We start from the raw sequence: 21,919 nt of genomic DNA on the forward strand, positions 1-21,919 counted from the left end.
CCTGAGGTATACTGTCAATGGCTTCATCACTGGTTGATGCTAATTTGTTGAAACCACCATGGCCCATCTCTTTAGGATCATATCCATATCATTGATCACTGTGGCTCTTGTACCATTGACTAGTTGAGATATATCAAAGGTCTTTGGCCCACAAATAGCCTTCAGGGCATTATAGAAGCACTTTGGTTTATAACTATCAGTGCAAAAATGAATCTCATCCGCCTTCATTTATTGAGTAACAGTGATATACAAGATGTCAAGCAAAGATTGGTTTCCAATGAACTTGAAGATGATACCCACATTTTGCAAGCTAAACTATAAATAGGATGTGTTATCATTTTAGAGGACCTTTTCTAAAAAAAAGTTTTTTGTACCTCAGGAAACCCATCAAAATTTTACAGGTCAAATTCCTAGTCTCTTCTCTGATGTACTTTATGTAATGAGACTACCCTACCCCCCTTCCCATTTTTAATGATCAGCAGTCAACTCAATTACTATTAACATCACAACCAAATTTTTCAATTAGATTTTCCTCTAATCTTTCATGTAATAACTTTCTTTAATATTCAATTTACTTTTCTATATGTCAGTCAGTGTGCTTCCTTTTTATACTATCTCTGTAATTATCCAAGTCAAAATATCCTTCCCTGGATATAGGCCTGGAATTAGTAAGTAACTCTTCTGGAGTTCAAATCCCATCTCAGATACTTGACTTTGCTTCAGTTTCCAAAATGAGCTAGAGAAGGAAATGGCAGACTACACAAGAAAATCCTAAATGTGGTCACAAAGAGTCAGATAGAACTGAAAAATTATTGAACAATAACAAAGAGGCAGAATATGAATACTGAGGCTTTGAAACTCATGGGGTATCATTTTATTAATGAAAAATATTCTATTTATGATGGGAAAATATTCTATTTATTACAAAACAGATTTTTTCATTTTAAAATAATTTTAGATGTGAGCAAATTTCACAGATTAAATTGGATTAAAATCATTCACATCCACATTTAGTGTGAATATTTTCATGGCCTATATCAAGGTAAATTCTTAAAATTAATCTCAAAGAAAATCTGTTTTCCATACATGGACATCAATTTGCAAATGCATGTCATTATCATGAATGTATATCACAAATAGTAACATAACTAAAGACAGGTTAAAATTTCTCAAAAGGGAGATAGTGTGAGTCATTTTGATCAACTGTGCAGCTATTTGCTCAATCATATAAGCCTAAATATTAATATTCCTCTCTCTTCTCTTTATAGAATTTCAGAATTTGTTTCCATAAACACAAAATTATTGAAAATTTTAAAGAGAATTCTTTGTATTTAAACTATGATTCAAAATCACTTACATTAAAAACCGTCACTCATGTTGATTTTTTATCATCAATACAGGTAACTTAGTAAGTGTATTGTTTTCCTTCTTAGGGTAGTTTATATATCAAGTATATATCTATACATTTTGAAACTATAAAATAATTTTCATTAATCTATTAGAAAATATTAAGAATAAAACTGGACATGAAAAATTCACAGCTTTCAATAATTCATAATTAAGATGTCATGATAAAGGTTATAGTTTTCTTTTCAAAATGATGGGACTTTCCTTGTGATGTCACATGGTAGTCTAAAAAGGGAATGGGATTTAACACATAAGGAGAATGGTGGAAAGAGTCCTGTATGATATGGTAAAGGATCTAGCCTGGATCCCTTGGACCAAAAATTTTATCTCTCCAGTTTTCAATTTTTTGAGTTGTGAAAAAGTGGGTTGGACTGAATGTCTAAAGTCCTGTTCAACCTTAAATTTCATGATTCTTTATCTTTGACTTTCTTTTCTCTTTATTAGGCCTTTTCCCTTCCTTTCAGTTGTTGTTAGAACTCTTGCTCTTTTGAAATCACTTTCTATTATTCTTTATATGTGATATATTTATCAGATTTGTACAAGGTACATTTTTTTCTTATAGAATTTAAGCACTTTTAGCCCATTGCCTTTCACATAGTAGGTACTTAGCAAATTTTTACTGAATTGAATTGCATTTCTAATACTCATATTTAGACATATTTTGTTCATTTTTCCTTCAAAATATTTTCTGAGTACTTTTTTGTGCCTCCTTCTTCCCACTCTAGATTTTAAGACCTTAGAGAACAGATGTATTTTAGGAGACTGGGTGATTCTAGGGATGGTTTGGGAGGTCCAGAAAAGTTAAGAGCCAGTCAGGGAATTGGTGGTTAAATGGAGAGTCAAATATAGAGGGGGTAGAGCCAAGATGGCAGGGTAAACAAGTACTCAACCAAGCCTTCTGAACATTCCCCTCCAAATAACTTAAAAATAACACCACAAATTGAATTCTAGTATGGGAGAGCCAACAAAAGTTCAGAGTGAGACATTCTTTGAGTCTAAGAAAACTTAAGTAAGATCTAAGACAAAGGAATGGAGTGTTCCACCAATGCTTGTGGTAATTGAGACAGAAGCAGCAGCCATTTCAGGAGCTCTCAAGTCAGAGATCAGAAGTGGACTTATATCTGATCAAAAAAAGATTTGTGCTAGCACTGGATGGATGATGTGATACTATTTGGCAACTAGAATGCCTTTTTCATTTTCTGGGTCCCAGTGTAAGGGCACTTTTAGTTGTAAGAGATAAAGAGATCCTGAAAATCACCTGGAACCCACTGGAACAGGTTTCTGAGAAGCAGTATCACTTCTGGTCCCAAAAGAACAGAGGATTTGAAGAGCAGTATCAATTGCAGCCCCAACTCAACCAAGCTTTCTGAACAATACCCTCCAAACAATTTTAAAAAACACTACAAATTGAGTTCTAGAACGGCAGAACTAACCAAAGGACCAGAATCCTAGATCATACTACCTTAGAAGTACCCAAAATCTTCAAACTGTCAGAAATGGTCTGAAAAGAGCAATGCAAAAAAGACTGAAGCTTCCTTCGTCTTCCATGCTTAGTTCATATTATTGTTCAGAGTCAATAAATAAATTGGAAAAATAAGAAAACGACCAAAAAAGAAGACAATAAAAAGTAACTTTAGGAAAAGGAATGATCAAGACACAAACTCAGAAGACTACATATAAAGAATAACTACAAGGAAAGCATTAAAGGAAGAAATTAGTATTTGACTCAAGTCCAATAAGAAATCCTGGAAGAGCTAAAAGAATATCTTCATAATAAAAAAGTCTGGTAGAGAAAAATTAGGTCACTTATCTTTGCAATGAGATATTTCTTTTTTAAAATTTTTATTTTTTTATTCTTAATTGTTGGAATTAAAAAAGCATTTCCATAACAGTATAATAAGAAAAGATTATTACATATGAAACAGCAAATTTCTTATGTTCAACTGGCTATTCTTTTTAAATATACAATAAAGTTATCATGCAAATTTCCTTTTTTTCTTCCCTTTACTCCATACTAGAAATATCATTATACATAGATGCATATATGTATTTAGGTAAAATAATTCTTTAATTATAACATCAATTTTATTATATATATATATATAAATATAATTTTGTTATAATTTATCAATTCCTTCTCTATATATACTTTAATACTCATGGACTTCACAAGTTGTCAAACCCATTACTTGTCACATTTTGACAAGGAACAAAATGATTTAGCACTCGTGCTTGCTTTATACTCATAGCACTTGCTAGAACTTGTATGAGTCACATTGTTGACCCACAAGAGAAAATGCCTTTTTCATGTTCACCACTTGGTGGCCTTCTCTCAATGGAACAGGTCAACCATTCATCTTCATTCAGTCTTACAGTAGTTCAAGAACCACAGGTTAAACCCACATGCTTATTGTTTAGACCTTTATTGTTTCAGAGTAAATGAAAACAGCAATTCTTTGTTTTGTCCAGGAAAAAACTAAAGGCCTCCCTTCCCAAATTATTATTATTTTTTGACTATGAAAAAGAGACTATTCATTTCTTACTTACCTGTCTTAATCATGGAGAAGTTCTGAGGGTCTTGCCCTCTCATTTTAAGCAAAAGTGGCCATTCTTGGCCCCTTTGCCTTGTGTCTCTGATAATTAGTCTTAATCACTGAATGGGCTTTTTTGCCTCAGTCAAACACTGACCTGGGAAAAGAGATTAACTTTAAAAGGCCTATGTTTCAACAAAGAGAACAAAGTACACATTAACAACAACATTGTGAGATGATCAACCTTGATGCAAGCAGCTCCTCTCAGCAACTCAGAAAGCTAGGACACTATAGACAAAGTTATCCTCATGCAGAGGAAGAAAAAACAAAACAAAACCCTTCAGAATCTGATGAACATTTTTGTAAAAATTATCTCTTATGTATCGCTTTCCCTTAATCCTAATTCGTCATACTGGAAAGTCTAATCTATAAACATGTTTATCAAAAATATGTATATGCAATGCTAACTTGACTGTTCACCCCTGGGGGGGGGGGGACTGGAGGGTGGAAGGGTTGATAAAAATAAATTTTTAAAAGGCCAATGTTTCCTACTGTATCCAAAGTCATTTCCAGACCAGATGGCTCTGAGGAGAAAGTGAGGCAGGTGACTTTGCACAGCACCTCCCCTCACTTAAATCCAATTAATTTGCCTATCATAGCATCACCTCTCTGATGTCATAGTGCTCTTTAAGATAAAGGACAAACAATAGTCCAATGTGTCAGGAACTTCTCTCAGTACATATACAGTGAAGTTAAAATTTATTTTATTTTTATGTAATTACTTGCCTTTTTATCCATTTCAAAATTAGCTCATTACTTAATAATACTCCAGTAAAATGTAAAGTTCTATAGAACTTTCATGAATTATTTCTAATTACATTATTTCTAATAGGAAAAATTAATTCCTTACTCATTGTTTTCATTACTCCACAAGAATTCCTGAACAAATGAACAAGTATCAAGGTATCACTGAATTTCCATTTTCTTCTATTTCTTTTTTTCATTTTTTGGATTTTGTTTTATTGTTTCTTGTGCCTTGTGGGGATGTTAGTTTCTACTTTCCCAGTTCTAATTAATAGGTCATTATTTTTTCTGTGAGCTTTTTGTGCATCCTTTTCCATTTGGTTCATTCTACTTTATTAAAAATTCTTTTCTTCACTGACTTTTTGAAACAATCCCTTTTCACATTTAGACAATTTTGCTTTTTTTAAGGACTGACTTTTTTTTGGTCTTATTTTTCTTCTTTTTTTTAAACCTTTCAGCATACTCTGTTTTTTCAAAAAGTTTTATTTTCTTCAGTATTGCTTTAAAATCCCCCCTTCAGTTTCCTGTTTTCCTTCCAATTTTGACTTAAGTAGTTTTGTTTGTGCAAAACATTTATTAATTTTAAGTAATTAAAATTATCTTTTATTTTTTCAAAACCCTTCTTTTTAGTCATAAATTTTTCTCATATTCATATAGCTGACAAGTATATCTTCCTATATTCATGATATTACCTTATGTTAAAAATCATTTGTCTATTTTACCCTTATTGTATTATACAGTGTGAGATGTTATTTTGTGTCCAATTTCTGCCAAACCACTTTCCAGTTTTCTTAGCAGTACTGTCCAAATGTTGGGTTCTTATCCCAAAACCTTGAATCTTTGCATTTATCAAATATTAGAATACTATGGACATTAAATATGGTTTCATTTAGTCAATCTATTCCATCAATTCACCACTCCAGTTTTTTAGCCATTACCAGAGTGTTCTGATGATTACAGTTTTTGTAATTCAGTTTGAAATCTGGAACTGCTAGGTCACCTTCAGTTTTTGTTTTCATTAATTCCCTTGATATTACTGATAATTTGTTCTTCCAGCTAAGACCTGTTATTTTGTCTTGCTTTCTAAAGTAATACTTTGAAAGTTTGATTTGTATGGCATGAAAAGTGTTTTTAATTATGTTTATATAATCTCTAGTTGGGTCTTCAGAGGTAGACTCCCAAGAATTTTAAATGGAATTTCATTTTATAGCTCTACTACTACTTTATTGGTAATGTATAGAAATGTTGCTAATCTATGTAGGTTTATTTTATATTCCACAATTTTGCTAAAATTGGTGATTATTTCAGCTAATCATAACATACTATTATCTGCAAAGATTGATAGTTTTGTTTTCTCATTACCTATTTTTATTCTTTATTTTTTTGTCTTAGCACTATAGTAACAATGCTATGAGTACAATATTGAATAATTATAGTGATAATGAATATCCTTGCTTTCCTACTGATCTTATTGAAAAGGCTTCAAGTTTATCCTGATTATAGATAATACTTATTCTTGGTTTTAGATAGATACTACTTATCATTTTAAGAATGACTTCATTGGGGTGCAGAGCCAAGATAGCACAGTAAAGAGAGACTCCCTTGAGGTCTCCCAAGTTATCTTCTAAACAAAATTAAAATGATAATTCAAAATAAATTCCAAAGCAGCATAACTAATAAAACCAATGGGTGAAACAATTTTCTAGTCCAAGACAACTTAGAAAGTTGGCAGGAAAGGTCTCTCATCTAAATGAGAGTAGAACTCAGTCTTTACAGGCTTAGCAAGCAGGCAGAAGAACTTGGTGGTGCCTGAATTCAAGGTGGCAATTATTTCTGGTGCTTTCAGTCCATAGAAGCTAAAGGAATCAGGAAGGATATTACAAGGGACCTGTTGCTGGCACTGACAGTCGAGCTCCGTTGCATTACCTATACAGCCTATATACAGTTTCAGGTCACAGTCCCAAGGCAAGGAGGAATACTAGCATTAGTGAGGACTCTGCTCATAGTCTCAGGGCAGAAAACAGTGCGTGTAATTGCTCATGAACTATAGAGCACATATGAAGGGAACATTAAATGGAAATTTCTTGCCTTAGATCATACCCTCTTGGAAAAAACCTGAAAAATTAAAGAACCCCTAGAACTAACTCTGAAAATAGCAGGATGACAAATCTGAAGTTAGGGACAGTGCCCTCTCCACCCTGGGAGCAGAGCTAGGTCAAGAAACAAGCTAGAAAAGTAAGCAACGAAAAAAGAACCTGACCATAGAAAGTTACTGGTGGTGACAGAGAAGGTCAAAACCCAAACTCAGAAGAAAATAAAATCAAAAGTGCTGTATACAAAAGCTTCAAAGAAAAATTGTGAATTGATTCCAAGCCCAAAAATTACTTGCTAGAAGAACTCAAGAAGTATTTTTAAAATCAAATAAAAAATAGAGAAAAAGTTGGCAAAAGTAATAAGTGATATAGGAAAATCATTAAAAAGAGTCAATCATTTGGTAAAGGAGGGAGAAAAACCTAACAAGTCAAAATTGGAAGGAAAACAGAAAACTGGGGGGGGGGGTAAAACAAGTTTCTCTGAAAAATGCACCATTTTTCAAATTCCCTGGGAACTACACCAAACTTAGAAAAATAGGAGACATTCCCTAATTGATAAATGGTTACTGAATACAAACAGGTAGTTTTTGAAAGAAAAAAAATCAAAACTTTTGATAATCATATAAAAATGTTCTGATATATTATTGACTATAGAAGTGAAAATTAAAACAACTTGAGATACCATTTTACACATATCAGATTGGTTAACATGATAGGAAAAAATGAAAAATGTTGGAGGGAATCTGGAAAAATGGGATACTAATGTGCTGTTGGAGTTATGAATTGATCCAACTATTCTGGAGAGTAATCTACAACTATTACCAAACTATAAAACTATGCATATTCATTGACCCAGTATTGTCATTACTATGTTTATATCACAAAGACATATTGAGGAAATGCATTTTGCAAATGAAAGGAGTAATTCATTCTTCCCTATGTGTATTTATAAATTGTTTAATATTGTCTGGTTTCTTGGCCCTGTCTTTTAAAATAAAGAGGATGAGCAGTAAAAAATTGGTCTCATTCTTGTCAAAGCTGTATCTGAAACAGCATCTCTAGCTTGTTCTGGTAATATTTTAGTTCCTGGATCACAATATTGTAAGGATGCTCAATTATGAAAGATTTAACTATTCTGATCAAGAGAATAACCCAAGACAATTTCAAAGGATTCATGATGAAAAATGCTGTTTGGGGCAGCTAGTTGGCACAGTAGATAGAGCACTGACCCTAGAGTCAGGAGGACCTGAGTTCAAATTCGATCCTCAGACATTTAATAATTACCTAGCTGTATGATCTTAGGCAAATCACTCAACCCCACTGCCTGGCAAAAACTAAAAAAAAAAATGTTCACCTCCAGAGAGAGAAGTGATTAGTTCTGAATATAGATTGAAGCATATTTTTACTCAATTTTTCTTATATTTTCCCTTTTACAACATGTCTAAAATGGAATTATGTTTCACATGACTTCACATGTAAAAATCCATACATATCCTCTTGCTTTTCTCCTCTAGGAGTTGGGGTAGGGACTGGATAGGGAAAAAATTAAGAACTCAAAATCTTTCAAAATGAATTTACAATATTTTTATGAAATTGGGAAATAAACAATGAAATAAATGAAATATATTATAAAAAGAAGTATAGGTATATCAATGCTTGGGAAATGGAACAATAACTGGACAACACTTAGTCAATTAGATTTTATAATATATGCAATGAAAAATCATTTACCAGAGACCAGGAACATAAAAGGAATATGGGAATGTCATAATGCATTTACATATGATTTTGACAGTCAAGACTATCATGTGTATTTTCTTTATTCTGCTAAGCAAAAGGTATTCAACAATTATATTTTTAATCAATAAATATCTAGGCACATCACTTGTCTCTTTGCAAATCAGAATACATGCATATCAATAAATTAATAAAGTATATACTGAAGAGTTATTCTGTTTAGCATTGTTCTATTGTGTTAGCATTATACTACTGTATTTCATTTTTTATATATCTAATTGGTTTGCTATGATTCAATCTGACTAAGCTGTCCGTGTTGACAGCTTACTTAATGTAATACATTAGTGATATATGGCCTTTGGATTCTCAATAAATAAAAATTGATAAGCAGATGGTATAGAATCAAATTAACTGCAAGTACTTTTTGAGGATCAGTTAAGAGGAGATGATGTGAGAATATAGCCCCTAATATGGTTTACAAAATAATTTACATATTTATACGAGTCAGATCTAGGAACTAAAATATTACCAGAACAAGCTAGAGATGCTGTTTCAGATACAGCTTTGACAAGAATGAGACCAATTTCTTACTGCTCATCTTCTTTATTTTAAAAGACAGGGCCAAGAAACCAGACAACATCAAACAATTTATAGATACACATAGGGAAGAATGAATTACTCCTTTCATTTGTAAAATGCATTTCCTCAATCCTCAGGAATTCTTCAGAAATTTAAATCAGCATTTTTAAAGAGCCCAAATCTAAGATTCAAAATATGCTGATTAATAAATGAATTGTTAAAAATTATAGCTGAATTCCATTATCCTGACCTTGAAGAAGAAGTCGTTGTGAAGCATCATCACTGCATTTATCCTGTTAACAGTGTAGGAAGACTATGTCCCTCACACTTCATCATGCATCACTGAACTGAAACCAACTCTGACAGGTAGAGAGTACATCTCTAAACATTATGACACTCTTTTAGTGACAGCTGGAAAGGAAAAGCTGGACACAATCATTTTCCTCCTGTTTACCAGAAAAGACATGACTCTGTCCAGATCAGTTTTGTCTCAGGAGAAAAAAAAAGATCTAAAATCCTTGGTTAAATATCTTTAATTTTACCACTTTAATACAAAGAAAAATGCCAGAGATAATTGCCTAGGCTTTTACCATTAGCAATTTATCTTCAGGTCTTATGCATAACACTGTCACAGAAACTTCTATTAAAAAACCCACAGTGTTCAATAACCTTGCTCCATTATAAAACAATTCATGACAAAGGTCGTTTGCAGTAGCAATAATATTTGCATAATAATTGCATGCACAGAATAAAGCTTGAAATGCTACAATAGTATTCCAAGAGTATTCCTTGTTATAAATTGAGTTTTTGTACTAAGTACTCCTAAAAGTCAATATTTTATTTCTAAAATTTGTTACTTAAATATTCATTTTAAATGGATTATTACATTCTTGTGTTATACCTTGAAAATTAAAAGCAGATAAGAAATCCTCTTAATGAACATTTTTTGATTAAATATATTGAGAAAAAAGGGTGCATTTTCAGTATAGTATTAAATTAAGCTCACAGTTCCCATTAATGGTTTTGGCAGCTGAGCATTTAATTCGGTGAGCACCATGCTGGAAATTTACCTCCCTAGATTCAAAAATGATCTGTGTTGCTGCTATCTTAACTTCTGCTTCTCAATAAAAAGGAATATTTATGTGAAAAATGTGTCTGAAAACCACAACAATGTTCTTTTGTGTAATGACAGTCTCTCAACACATTTTGGTATGTAGTCCATCATAGCAACTGGAGCTTGGATTCAGCACCTGAAACAGAATAAAATTTCAGGCTATAGGGCATAAAAACAGCCTATATGTCTCATTTTGTGAATGAAGTCAAGATTTTAAAAATTCAAAGCTCAATTCTTAAAACATTCCCAATGAGGGGCGGCTAGGTGGCGCAGTGGATAGAGCACCCACCCTGGAGGCAGGAGTACCTGAGTTCAAATCCTACCTAAGATACTTAATAATTACCTAGCTACATGGCCTTGGGCAAGTCACTTAACCCCATTGCCTTGCCAAAAAAATAACCCCCCAAAAACTAAAACATTCCCAATGAGGCTACTAGATGGTGCAGTGATTGAGTATTAGTACTTGAGTCAAATAGATTTAAATGATCATGTTATATAAATTAAATATATACTATTAAAGAATATATTACATTTAGCAAATGATTAAAAATCACTTGACCACCTCATTAATATAGTCTATGTTGTTTCACACAAATGTTTAAGAAATCTGAAATTAAATTACATCAAATCCATGTGCTTACAAAATTTGAAAATTATGAAATATAGTCTTGATATTGTACAGTTTTGCATTCCAAGAGCCCTAAATGATCTGATTTATTTCCAAACTACTCTTTTTAAATTGATCTCTCCAAGAAATCTAATCACTTCCTAACAGTTAAATCCAATAGTCTTTTTTCTTTCAGTCCTCATTCTCCTGAACTTCTCTTAAGACAATGACTTTGTGAATATAAATCATGATATGAGATATATACTTTCCTCCTTTGGTTTGAAATATAAGAGTAGTTGCCTTTATTGCCTTCCTTCTTTTTCACTCTTGCTTCCTTCTCTCCTCATTCTAGTCATTTGCCAAAGGCTACCAATTCTATCTCCTCAATATCTTTTGAAATACCAGGAAATAGAAAAATTGTACATAATGTGTCAAGGTTACAAAAATACTTAATATATTTCACTTGAAACTCTTAACAGCCTTGTGAAGTTAGATACGACAAATATGATTATCTTCATTTAATAGAAATACCAGTGCTCATGGTCACACTAGTGTTTAAAAGTACATTGATCTATGGACAAGTATAATTAGCTTTTCTCAGTCCTTATTCTTCCTGGCTCTCTGAAGCATTTGATAATGCTGATCACTCTCCTTCTGGATATACTGTCTTCTCTGAATTTTCATAAAACCTCTCTCACACAGTTCTTTTTCTTCCTGTTTGACCATTTCCCCCCCTCAGTATTATCCTTTGTTGGCTCATTAAGCCCTAAGCTCTTTCCTGGGGTGATTCCCTAGATAACCTCATCAATTCCCACAGGTTCTGCAGATATCTTTCAGATGTATATTCCTAGAATATCTGCATATAACTTTCAGATGTATATTACTAGAATAAGTTTCCTTCTTTCTTCAAGCCTAGCATCACCAATTTCCATCTACACATTTTGAAGTGGAGATCATATAGGTCCTTCAAACTCAATATATCCACAACATAACTATCACCCTCCCCTGAAATACACTACTCACAATCTCTATTATTATCTTCTAGGACAACCTTCTGTATCATACTCAACTCTTCATTCTCTTTGCCTTCATATAGCCAGACTGATTGCCAAATCTTATAAAGGAAACTCTCTAGGGTTACTTCTTTCCTCCATGCTACCTCCCATCCATCCCTTTTTTCTTTTTTAAAGGTTTTTGCAAGGCAAATGGGGTTAAGTGGCTTGCCCAAGGCCACACAGCTAGGTGATTAGTAAATGTCTGAGGCCGGATTTGAACCCGGGGACTCCTGACTCTAGGGCTGGGGCTCTATCTACTGCGCCACCTAGCTGCCCCCATCCATCCATTTTTTAAAAAAATCTCATACAATCACCTTGATAGTTCACGTGCTTATCAACTCTTTGCTGGGTTATTGTAATAGCCTTCTAATTGCTCTTTATCTGGTGCATCTTTACCTACTTGAATCCATCTTCCACAGAGCTGCCTAAGTGATTTTCCTAAAATTCAGGTCTGACTATCACTTCTATGCTTCAGGGACTTCCTATTACTTCTCAAAAATAAATATTAAACTTCTGTTTGACATTCAAAATGCTTTGCATTTTGGGCCCAGTTTATCTTTCCAAACTTATTATACTCTATAAACTAATCATTCTGGCCTTATTACTATTCCTCATCATTATGTTTACACAGACTATCCTTTCCCCATGCATAGAATGCACTTCCCCTATTATTTTTCAGTTTTCTTTAAGACCTAGCTCAAGCCCTTCTTTCTGCACAAATTTTTCTTAATTTCCTCAATTATTACCTAATATCTATTTTCTAATGTTAGTCCTTTGTTCTCAAAGACCATGACATCAGGGAGGTGCCACGACAAGCACAGGAGTTGGATGAGGGGCGGCTGTGCTAAGTCATCAGTCTTACTTTCTCCTCCAGAATTATCTAGGACTGATCCAGTGGACTGACATGAATCAGGAGATGGCCCTGGATGAGGAACAATCAGGGTTGAGAGACTTGTCTAAGGTCACACAGCCAGTAAGAGTCAGGTATCTGAGGTTGGATTCAAACCCCCATCCTCCTTGACTCCAAGGTCAGTGCTCTATCCACTGTGCCACCTATCTGTACACATACACAAATATATATATATATGTAGGTATGAGTTTGTGTTTGGATGTTTATAATGTATATGTATTGGTCTCTCTGGTTAGAATGTAAATATATAAAGGGGAGGGACTGATTCATTTTTGTCTTTTAATTCCCAGTATTTATCATAGTGCTTAGCACATCATAGGTGCCTGATTGATAGATCGATTGTTTGGGAGGTTAATTAAAGACAGTCATTTCTTACTTTTTGCCCAGTACTTATTTTTTCACATCACAATGTCTCTGTCCCAATAGTTCTAGTGAAATTCCAAATCTCCAAGTTCCAAGGCATGTCACATCTCCTCTATAACAGCTTCTTCAATGCTTCTAGCTAAGAGTTATTTCTTCCTCCTCAAGCTTCTCATATACTTTTTGTGGAAAATTTCCTATGTACTTACTATATTTTGCCTTGCATTCCACATAATTTCATGCCTATCTTATTTACTATAGTAGATGTTGCAGTCTTGAGGTCAACAGGAACTATTAACAAAGAGCCCTAAATATAGGGTATACACTTAATTTTTATACACTTAATTTTTACTGAAATTAACTGTTAACTGTACCCTAAATACCTACATTACTTTATTTTTAAATTACTTTTATTTCATTCAATATTTTCAAGATAACATAAAAATTTTGCAATTTTTAAAAAAATCTGAGTTGCAAATTCTCTCCTTTTCCCCCTACCCTATCTATCTCCTTGAGAAACATTTTTTATTATAAGTCATATAAAATATATGTCCATATTACTGTAAAAGAAAGGGGAAAGTTAAAAAAAGTATGCTTCAATTCACATTCAGAGTTCATCAGTTCTCTTTCTGGAGAGCTGGAATTATAACCAAGAGTAACCTACCCAACAAAACAAAGTATTATCCTTCATTGAAAAAATGAATATTTAATGAAATAAAGGACTTTCATATATTCATGATGATAAAAGCAGAGCTGAGCAGAAAATTTATCTTTCAAATACAAGACTCAAGAGAAGCATATAAACCATGAAGAGAAATCATAAGACTCAATAATGTTAAACTATGTACCTTCCTATATGAAAAGAAGACATAAGAACTTTATCATTATTAGGATTGTTAGGATTCTACATAGGAAAAAAGTATGTGATTTAGTCAGCACTAGAAAGCTTAAGAATCAATGTAGTGTTTCTTAAAATGATGTGTCATCTGTCTAAAACCAACAGCAAGCATAATCCAAAATAGGAATAAACTTGAAGACTTCCCAATGTCAGTGGTCAAGTAAAAAATGTTTATTTTCATTAATATTATAGAGTATTGTAGCAAAAAAAAGACAAGAAAAAGAAATTGAAGGTCTAAAAATAGACAATGAGAAAACAAAACCATCATTCTTTGTAAATGATATGCTAGCATACTTACAGAACCCTCAATAATCAACTAAAAAACTAGCTAAAATAATTGTTGCAAAACTGTAGGCTATAATATAAATTCACAAAATTAATCACTATTTTATATATATTATATATAAAATATACATATAACACCAACAAAACCAAAAAGGAAGAGAGATAGAAACAGAAATTCATGGAAGATAACATAAAATATTTGCTAATCTACATCATAAGACTAACCTAAGGATTATATGAACACAATAAAAAAGTTTTTTAATTTATATATAAACATATGTGTATATATATATATATACACACATATATATATATATATATATATATATATATATATATATATATATATATATATCCCAATAATTCTTACATTATCTCTCCTGGATATATTTTCCAGGTCAGTCTTTTTTTTCCAATTTGCTATTTAATATTTTCTTCTTTTTTTCATCCTTTTGATTTTTTTAATTGTTTCTTAAGAGTCTCATGAAGTCAGCAGCTTCCACTTGCCCATTTTAATTTTTAAGGGATTCTTTTCTTAAGTGAGGTTTTATACTTCTTTTTCCATTTCACCAATTCTGCTTTTTAAGGAGCTATTTTTATCAGGAAAGTTTTGTTTTTCTTTTTCTGTTTGGTCAATTCTGCTTTTAAAGTTATTTTCTTTAGTAATTTTTATGCCTCTTTTATAAACCTGTTAATTGCTTCTCCATAGTCTCATCTTTTACTTTCATTTCTTAATCTAATTTCCCCCCAACTATTCTTATTAGATTTTGAAAAAAATTATGTTTTAGTTTCTATATGAATTAATTTTTTGAGGCATTATGTATAGCTCTTTTGACTTCATTATCTTCTTCTGAGTTTGTGTCTTGAACTTCCCAGTCACCACTGTAGCTTTTTGTGGTCAGGTTCTTTTTTATTGTTTGCTCATTTCCTCACCCAATTTTGTGACTTGGAACTTTATGTTAATGTTGGGTTCTCTTCCCATTGTGGTAGGAGCAAAGAAAGGGGAGAGGAGGAGGAGCCTTGTCTCAAGCTTCAGTTTTGTTTTGTTTTTTAACCTTACCATTTTCAGAGTTGATTCTGGGGGGTTTGAAATTTTTGAGTGCTTCCAAGGAAATGTGACCTGGGAAGAAGTTTGCTCAATGTTCTCTTGGTCTGTACTCTGGTCCTTATCCCAGAAGGGCCCCTTGACACTTGGGACTGCAAGTGATACTATTCCTCAGGGTCCTTATCTCCTTTAAATCAGTAATTATACTGTTCTTGGTCTCTGATCCCTTTGGGCTGAAAGTGATACTGTCCCTTCTGCTTCCATTCCCTCTTAAGCCAAAGCTCCTCCTCTCTTCCACTGGACTAAGATCCAGACCAGGGTATAGGCACTGGTATTGCCAAACAGCATTTGGTTTTCTCTTAGCATAGGGGTATGCTATAATCTCTTTTCACTCAATTGCAAGTTTCCCTTACCTTTTCTGACTCCAGAGTTCACTGCCAGTCAGTCCTACCATTAGTGTTTCTTCTGTATGATCTCCAAGCCAATTTCCTTTTCTATGTCATTAATCTCTCTTTCTGACCTCCTATGTTGTCTTCCTTTGTTGTCTCTGCTACTCTAAAATTGGATTAGTTTTATATTATTTGGAGACAGTTGAGAGAACTCTGCTGAGAACTTCTCTACATTGCCATCTTGGCTCCATCCCCCTTCCATTACTCTAGATGAACCATTATTAGTAGCTTATTGATTCATAATTATAACTACATATATCTGGCACACTGTGTTTATATATAATAGAAGTTTATGTAAGAGTTTGTTCAATTGGTTTGCAAAATAACTTGTCAAAACAAAAAGATACCCAAATTGCTAATGAATGCACAGGTTAATCAATTATAGGCCTAAAGAACCTATCAGTGTCTGAACTTGACTTTAATTCACAACCCTTGACCTCAAATTCAGCATTCTCCCTTCATTGTAAAGACAGCGTTCCTGTCTTTGGTCTTATTCATTGTATTTGACACATTGAGTTTTATTTTCTATCACAATAGTGATTCACTGATGCAGAGTTAGATTGAATCAATGAAAGTTAAAGTTTTTAAGGAGTATGCATGTATTAGTATTCATTTATATGTGCACATATATGTGCCTACAAGTACATATAAAAGAATATGTATGTACCCATATAGTACATGTACATGTACATGGATATATGTATATCTAGTCCCTAAAAAGAATTGCCTCTGGGAATAACAGAAAATATATTTGACAAAGGAAAAGAATAAAATAAGTGCATGAATTCATGAGAAAGGCTCTATACCCTGAAACACACTTTGATTCCAAGACAACAAAGGATGGAAATGAAAAGACAGTTAAGATGCTTTTTAAAATCTCATCAATATGAGCAATTCTTTCCAGGAGAAGCAATACATTCCTTTTCATTCTATCAATCCCTTGTCTATGTCTTTTTGTAAAATACTCACATAAGATAATTTACCCAATATACTGTGGTCCTTTCTTTAATTCTCTTGGCATTGCTTTTATTTCCCATACCTCACCCCAGTTGTATATGCCTCTAAACATTTTTTGTTTAGGTTTTTGGCAAGGCAAATGGGGCTAAGTGGCTTGCCCAAGGCCACACAGCTAGGTAATAATTAAGTATCTGAGACTGGATTTGAACCCAGGTACTCCTGACTCCAAGGCCGGTGCTTTATCCACTATGCCACCTAGCCGCCCCCCCCAAACATTTTTATACTACTTTTCTGGTGCAGATGATTATTTATTCACAGACCATAGCTTATTCATACTCACCATGACTCTCTCTTGTGCCCTTTGGATGACTTGTAACCTTAATTCTTTGGGGACTAGAGTCTTACATCACTCATAAGAACTATGTTTCCCTAATATTTGGTCATATTCTAAGTCTTGAGCCTGGGAACATCCATCTCAGGTATCAATTTCCAGTTTTGGAAGTAGAATATAATCAACTGTGCCAGTGCTCCTGAAGAGGGTATGCCAATCTAATCCTTAACTATTAATTATGCTTTCACCTTTTTTTAAATTAAATTTTATTTTTCTAAGAAATGATTTTAGCTTTCTCCAATCTTTTCTCCTCATTAAAAAGAAGGAAAAGAAAAAAATATATACAAAGTCATACAAAACAAGTTCCCATATTGGCCATGTGCAAAAAATGTATATACTTCATTTTGTTCCTAAGTTACACCTTAAGCATGCTTCACCATTGATTCTCTGGAATTCTGGTTGGCCACTGCACTGAACAGAGTCCTTAAAATCTTTGAAAGTCATTCCTTTTGAAAATGTTGCTTTCATGATTGAAATTTTGATTCTGCTCATTTCACTTTGCATCACCTCAAACAAGTCTCCCAAGGTTCTTTCAAAATTTTCTATTTCTCCATTTCTTAAAATAAAGTAGCGTTATGTGTTCATATGTCAACATTTGTTCAGCCCCTTCTCCAGTTGATGTTTACTGATTTTGTTTATAATTCTTTGCCATTATCAAAGAGGCTGATATAAATATTTTTGAATGGATGGATGAATTCTTTACCTATAAGCCTATGAAATAATTTTATCTATAGGCCCAATTGTGGCACAGTTTAGTTCTATTTGGGGCCTATTTTCATGTTTTCAGTATGGCTGGATACAGAGTTTTATCAATAGTATATTAAAAGGTCAGTTTTCTGGTAGCTCCTCTAATTTATGTTATTTTCTGTCTTGTCAACTTTGCTTTCTTGATTGCTAGGAGGTAGAATCTCAGCTTTGCTTTATTTTTCATTTAGCTAATGTTAGTAATTTAGAATATTTTTTAATATGCTCATTTACAGTTTGGATTTCTTTCCTAGAGAACTGCTTTTTGACTATCAACTGAGGGATAGTTTTAATTCTTATACATTTGATCTGTTCCTTATATATCTCTAAAATGAAAGCTATATCAGAGAAGTTTGTTATAAATTTTTTTCCCTCCCAGCATTGTCTATTTCCTGTTACTTTCTCTATACTTTATTTGGTCTTGAATTCTTTCTTATGCAAAGATATGAAAAGTTAATTTTTCCTTGCTTCTTTAATTTATGATACTACTCTTTATATTTAAGTCATGTATCCTTTTGGAACTTATCTTTGTATATGGTATAAGATACTGGTCTATACAGAGTTTCTGTCATATGACTTTAAATTTTTTCTAGACATGGTTGTCAAGGAGTGAATTTTTACTATTTACTATATTTACTGTTGCCAAATTATGAAACTTTATCCGAGTACTCGCAGGAGCTATCATGTACCATTTAAGTTTGCTTTTATATGTTGAATACCTAATGCTTTCCATGGATCAATGTATTATTTTTTATCAGTACCAAGAAGAATTACAGATTTGCATAGACTATGACATATTTACCATAAGGGCTTGTGACTACGAAATAACATACATTATCAAAAACTGTGTGCCTGAAAAAAGACATGGCCTGGTCATATTGCTAGAATAAAGAATAAAAGAAAAACAGACTTCCCTAATGAGGCAAGGATATTCCCAAAATATAGAAAGAACCAGAGGAATGTATCTAGTGCCTTGGGTAAATTTTTCGCTAATTAATGCTTTATTATTTAATTTGAGACTTACAGTTCACTTTCTTCCTATTCTTTTTCATTAGTTATCTGGAGAATCTTGATCTTTTACTTTTTTTAATGGGTTTTGTTTTGAATCTTTCTAATTCTATAAAGTAAACCTTTTATTGGTATGGGACTGAGTAAGTAGGTTAATGAGATATAACTGGTATTTTATTACATTGGTTGCCTACTCTTAAGCAATTAATATTCTCCAGTTATTTAGACCTATATTCTGTAATGAATATTTTGCATTTGTAATCATAAAAATCCCACGTGTTTCTTGGTAGGTAGACTCCCAGGTATTTCAGTATATCCCAAAGTCCTTCTACTCTTCTAAAACAAAATATGTCTCTGCAACTACCCTTATAATATAGAACATATATGCATGTACACATTTGTACCTATATGCATGTATTTTTGAGCATATATACACACATACACTCAAACAAACACCTTATTTATACCCATACATATTCACATATTTTGTTTTCATAGCAATGGAAGCTCCTCGAGGACAGGGATTTTCTTTGCTTTTTTATTCCCAGGTTAATACAATGCTATAGCTCAGGGTCAATTAAAGGCTTTTTTCATTCATTCAATATAGCACCATAGTAAGAACATTAGTCTTAAAAAATAAGCCTTTTGTTTCACAGAAAAGATTGGAATCATAAAAGCACTACAAAATTTCTCAAATGTAGACCAGTCTGTTCTCCTCCTATTCTATTATGGGACAGTTCATCATCGTACATTTGCAGTATCTGAAAGTAGGCTAATAAAGCAAGTTCAAATTTAGCCTGATATTACAGAGAAGTCTATTACCTAGCAACTCCACCCTCAGTTTTCATATTCTTTTTTAAAAGCTGAAAATGTTGAAAAATGTTTTCTCTTTGTCATAAGATCTCATCTTCGATTTCAGATATGCTGCATGCTTAACCAATAAAGAAACGAATGGTAAGAGTAGGCACAATATTATGGGAAGATTATTGAGCCAATTTTTCTTGTACTCCCTCCAACCCAACCAATTTATTTTTAGTTCTTATAATTAAAATATACAATATGAGATGAAAGATTTTTAAAATACTAAAAGCAGAAAAGAGTAAAAAAAAAGAGACCTTTACTTTAGATGATCAGTTTCCTGAATTTACTGTTAGACATAAATTTCTAGCACCCTGACAAAAAAGTTGGATCTCATCATTATAGGGAACATGTTAAGTGCAAAAATGTTCAAAAATATATGTATTTCCTAAAATTTCCCCAAATTAAATTAATCTTGAAATTCATATATGGACATAAATACATTTTTCTGAAACATGCATTTTACTAGTTTTAACATTGTGACTTTCAATAATTAAATAATTGGATCCTAAAGGGCAAAAGTTTTGCATTTATTTGTGCATTAGCATGTTTCATTTTGTTTTCCCCTGGGATTGAATTAACCTCTTAGGCCAGGACTGTTTTCTTTTTATCTTTGCCTCCTGTCTGATACAGTATACATAAATAAAATTCATGGGTTGATTTTCAGTTCTTATAGTACTGGTTCAGCTCACAGATCATTGGACAAATATTACATGTTAAGGGATACCAACAGCTCGAATTATGTTTATGGCATCCTCTGTATCTTTCTTGGGAGTTAATGCAGCACTAAGAATCATTTTATATTTTTAATCCCTTAAAAAAAGTTTGCTGTGCCTCCAAAACTTTTTTTTCCTGATATTGGGCAACCTTCTAAAGATGAGCCCTCTGTGTCTCTGTATCTAGGCTGCTAGTTCTTGTATAGCTGCCCAAGATCATTGCTGGCTCTTTTCACCTTGATAGGACCCATCAGGGTTTATATTTATACTTTTATTGTCTTCAAAAACACAAGATTTTTCTCCAAAATTCAATGAACTCTTGGAATACTACTTTTGAGGCATGTCTAATTAAACAATAACAAAAATTCTTTTTCTCAAGAACTAGAAAGTTTTATCTAAAATGTACTATATTCAATATTCACATCATTGTATACTTAAACTTTGCTAAAAGGCATACCATTATGGCAATACTATATCATTATTAGTAGGGATCTGTCAGATATTCTTTGATTTCTCAATTTCAGATAGAAAAATTCCAGCACTAAGAAGACTTATACAATTAGCCTAGTCTTTCTGCAAATTATAGTACAGATATGCATTCTAGAATCTATCTAATCTATATAGCTTCTGCAAAACTTGATCTACCCCATCTATTTTGAACAAACTAGAACAATAAAGTAGTCCAAAACAACCATAAACCCTTCCCAAAGTTATCTTACTCTTAATATGATTTAATGACCTTAGTTTAAAACTAAATATAATCAATATATCTTAACACAGAGCTTCCAAAATAGGTTTGAGCCTGATCAGTGAATTCTTTTGTTAGTAGTGATCTATTATAAGAAATAAAAGTTAATGCAACTGCCAAAGAAATATGTCTCCCTCCCTTTTTTTGGTACAACACTGAAGTCAACCAACCAGCAGAAAACAATAAATTGGATCTTGCAAAAGCTTTTTGTAACATAAAAATTAACGCTAGAAAATAGAAGAATGTGATATTATTATTGTCATAGCCATGACATATAACTTTGGGCATGACTAATCTTAGTCTGATTTTAGCACCAATATCAATTCATTTCTAGTTAAGAGCAATTGCCAAAAGGACATTGTTCATTTTTAAAGGCAGCATGATATAGTGAGTGAAAAAAGCTCTTGAGTTGGAAGTAGAAGATGGGGTTTGAATTCTCTCTCTTTAACTTACTACTTATTTTATGATAGGTATTTCAATTTTCTTCTTTAAGCCTCAATTTCATCATTTGAGAACAGAGTATTTAAGGTACCTACTTCATAGTGTTCAAAGGAAAATTTTTATAAATTATAAAGCATATGTAAACCTATTCTATTCTTATTTCTAAAATATTAATCAATTAT

General features: G+C 32.6%; 1 protein-coding gene and 1 long non-coding RNA gene across 3 annotated transcripts in view; both read right to left on the reverse strand.

Annotated features, from left to right (window-relative positions):
* ATRNL1 (attractin like 1) overlaps positions 1 to 21,919 on the reverse strand; it is a 1,271,094-nt gene that overhangs the window by 417,965 nt on the left and 831,210 nt on the right. The window lies entirely within an intron of this gene.
* Positions 1 to 21,919, reverse strand: part of LOC141521247 (uncharacterized) — an 89,830-nt gene that overhangs the window by 13,742 nt on the left and 54,169 nt on the right. The window contains exon 2 of one of the 2 annotated variants that reach the window (XR_012477875.1): positions 3,955 to 10,401. This is a non-coding gene — a long non-coding RNA (uncharacterized LOC141521247). Of the gene's footprint in view, positions 1 to 356; positions 10,402 to 21,919 lie in introns of those variants that run through there. The other variant, XR_012477874.1, reaches the window with a different exon arrangement.

This window comes from Macrotis lagotis, chromosome 4 (assembly GCF_037893015.1).
Source record: "Macrotis lagotis isolate mMagLag1 chromosome 4, bilby.v1.9.chrom.fasta, whole genome shotgun sequence".
In the NCBI taxonomy this organism is placed as follows: Eukaryota; Metazoa; Chordata; class Mammalia; order Peramelemorphia; family Peramelidae; genus Macrotis; species Macrotis lagotis.